Source organism: Eublepharis macularius, chromosome 3, assembly GCF_028583425.1.
Source record: "Eublepharis macularius isolate TG4126 chromosome 3, MPM_Emac_v1.0, whole genome shotgun sequence".
In the NCBI taxonomy this organism is placed as follows: domain Eukaryota; kingdom Metazoa; phylum Chordata; class Lepidosauria; order Squamata; family Eublepharidae; genus Eublepharis; species Eublepharis macularius.
This window is the reverse complement of record NC_072792.1, coordinates 180,067,399-180,071,322: the sequence shown is the minus strand read 5'-3', so window position 1 is coordinate 180,071,322 and position 3,924 is coordinate 180,067,399.

The following is a 3,924-nucleotide window of genomic DNA, read 5'->3' as shown; positions in this document are numbered from 1 at the left end:
CTACCAAGGGATGTGATTGTGCAGTTTACAACTAGAAATATGAAAGAGAGGATTGTGACCAAACAATTTCAAGATCCATTGGAGATTGATGGCAAGACGATTATTATAATGAAGGAACTGCCCAGATCAGTGTTATTGGACAGGAAAAAATATAGAGTGCTAATTCAGACTTTGAAGGACATGAATATCAGATACAGATGGGAGTTACCGGAAGGAGTGTCCTTTGAGTTTGGAGGGGCAAAAAAACGTATCAGATCTGAGCGGGAGATGGAGAGATTTATCAAGGACAATGAAAAAGACTTACCAACAAAACCATGAATATGGAGTGTAAAGTATTATCTTGGAATATAAATGGACTAAACTCACCGAATAAGAGAAAAAATATTTTTCATTGGCTACTAAAACAAAAATGTGATATTGTTTGTTTGCAGGAGACCCACATTAGAAAACAGGATGTAAAATATTTAAAATCTGGAAAATTGGGCAAAGAATTTGTAGCGGCTTCCAACAAGAAAAAAAGAGGAGTGGTGTTGTATATAAAAGAGGAGCTGCAGCCAAAATTTGTTATGAGAGATGTGGAAGCTAGATTTGTAGCAGTGGAATGTAATTGGAACTTAAAGAGAGTGTTGGTAGTCGGACTTTATGCACCTAACGGTGCAAAGGAAAGCTTCTTTGAGGACTTAAGGAAGCACCTAGACGATCTTGTATATGACCAGATAATTCTTGCTGGAGATTTCAATGGAGTGACAGATTTGGAATTAGACAAAAAGACTACAAAAGCACAAAAGAAAAGAGGACTATTGCCAAAGCTTTTTTTTGAGTTGATTCAACAAGAGACTCTCGAAGACGTATGGAGGAGAGAATATCCTAAAACCAAACAGTTTACTTTTTATTCTGCAAGGCATCTTACATTATCAAGAATTGATATGATCTGGGCCTCAAAGGACTTAGCGCTATGGACTAAGGAGGTAGAAATAATGCCGATGGTAGGCTCAGATCACAACCCAATTATGTGGAAATTTGGAAAAAGGAGAAAAAGGAAAGCCTGGAGAATAAATGAGGACCTGTTACAGGAAAGCGAGAATATGGAAACACTGAGAAGAGAGACTAAGTTTTTTATACAATACAACGTGAATAAAGAAGTACCAACCAGTAAAGTTTGGGACGCGTACAAGGCGGTTGTAAGGGGCATACTAATGGACTTAAATGGTAGAGCAAGGAAAAAGAAAGAGGAGAAAAGACAAGAGATTGAGGAGAAAATAAAGGCCAAAGAAGTACAGTTAAAAAAGAGACCAGGGAAAAAGAAAATACATCAGGAAATCAAAATTCTTCAAGAACAGTTAACAGCAATGAGTAACAAAGAATTGGAGTGGAACCTTAAAAGACTGAATCAAAAAGCTTTTGAGGGTGCTAATAAACCTGGGAAATATTTGGCATGGCAATTAAAGAAGAAAAGGGAAAAGAAAATAATAAATAAAATTTGTGAAGAAAACAAAACGTATTTGGAGCAGACTACCATTAGCAGAGCCTTTTATAAATTTTACGCTAAGCTGTATAATAAAAAAGAAGTAAACAAAGAATCAATAGCATCATATTTGGAGAAAACCAAACTTCCAGAGATCTCGGAAGCTTGGAGAAATAAGTTGAACAGTGAAGTAACTGATGAGGAAATAAATATGGCAATACAATCCGCAAATCTAGGAAAGGCGCCAGGGCCAGATGGACTTACGGCTAAATTTTATAAGACAATGGCCAATGAACTGGCACCATTCCTAAAAGAGGTGATGAACGGAGTTTTAAGGGATCAAAGGATTCCAGACACTTGGAGCGAAGGAAATGGAAACAACGTTTGTTGTTAATGGAAACAACGGATTGTGAAGTAACTAGTAAGGTGAAATACTTGGGAGTTGAGCTGACTGCAAAAAATATAGATTTGTTCAAGAATAATTATGAAAAATTATGGACTCAGATAGAGAGAGACTTGATCAAATGGAATAGATTGAACCTGTCATGGTTGGGCAGGATTGCAGCAGTTAAGATGAATGTGTTACCAAGAGTAATGTTTTTGTTACAGACAATACCAATCATCAGAGACTCTAAACAATTTGAAAAATGGCAGAGGAAAATATCAGATTTTGTTTGGGCAGGCAAGAAGCCTCGAGTGAAAGTAAAAGTTTTACAAGATGCAAAGGAGAGAGGCGGAATGCAACTGCCCAATCTGAGACTTTACCATGATGCAATCTGCCTAGTTTGGTTAAAAGAGTGGATGACATTAAAGAATAAGAAACTATTAGCCCTAGAGGGATATAAAAAAATTTTTGGATGGCACGCATACCTATGGCATGACAAAGTAAGGGTCAACTCGATGTTCCTGCATCATTTTGTAAGGAGAAGTCTATTTACAATCTGGAAGAAGTATAGAACTTACTTACAAGAAGGAACCCCCTTGTGGGTGGTTCCATATGAGGTGATAGATCCGAGAGCTGTGGATAATGAACAACAATGTTTAGCGTATAAAGAAATAACTAAGATTGAAGTATCTAAACTTAGAATAAAGACGCAAGAGGAACTATCACCTAACTATGATTGGTTTCAGTATAGACAGATTAGAGACTTATACAACTCAGACTTTGCAAAAGGGGGCATACGAACAGAGAACTCGGAACTAGAGCAGACCCTTCTTAAAGAAGACAAGAAAAGAATATCCAAGGTATACCAAGTATTGTTGAAATGGTATACTGAGGATGAGATAGTTAAAACACAGATGGTGAAATGGGCTATAAATTTCAATAAAGAAATAACAATGGAGGCATGGGAATACTTGTGGAAAACTACAATGAAGACAACGACATGTATTAATATTAAAGAGAACATTTTCAAAATGATCTATCGTTGGTACATGACACCAAAGAAGATTGCGCTAGGGAATTTGAATACTTCTAATAAATGCTGGAAATGTAAGAAACATGAGGGCTCCCTCTATCATATGTGGTGGTCGTGTGAGGTAGCTAGGCAGTTCTGGGGGGAAATAATAAGAGAAATGAGTGAAATTTTACAGTTTCAAATAAATAAGAACCCAGAACTCCTGCTGCTAAACTTGGGAATGGAGGGAATTCCAGCCCATCATAGGACGTTGATTTTTTATATGACTGCAGCAGCTAGACTTTTGTATGCGCAGAAATGGAAAGTACAAGAAGTACCAACTATTGAAGATTGGATCTACAAATTGCTGTATATGGCTGAAATGGACAAGAAGACAAGAAAACTGAGAGATCTGGACTCAGGGCAGTTCAACACAGACTGGGAGAAGCTGAAACAATACCTGGAGAAGAAATGGGAGGTGGGAGGAAAACTGTGGCAGTTTGAGAACTACTGAAATATAATAAAAGTATAAAAGAGAGGGGTGACTTTACCGGGGGAGGAAGAGAAATGTGAATTTATAAGCAGTTAGATCAATTGATTGAGATATATATAGATATGTATAGGTCAACTGATAGAGAATAATTAATGATAAGGTTTAAACATGAGGATTGATTAACTAACAATATTTTCTTTCTTTGACAAGATTTATATGCACCAAACTGAATGTATAGAAGAGTTAAATTGATTGAGTATCTGAGGAGTTATATAGAATTACCATAAAAAGTTGAAATGAGTAATATATAGAGAACAAATCAAATTGTTTGATTTAAATGTGGGAAATTTTTATGGTTTATGATATATAGGTTTATATAGAATTATTCAAAACTGGAAAATGGGATAAATTGTTTATCTAAAGACGTATAGTTTGGGTGTATAATAATTAAAGGAGTTAATGATGCACTGCTTAATATAATGGAGAATGTATATCTGTTTTAGACAGAGGAATTTAATAGAAGTAAGGGAAAAGGGACAGAGGGTGGGAAAGCTGTTGGAAGTCAACAA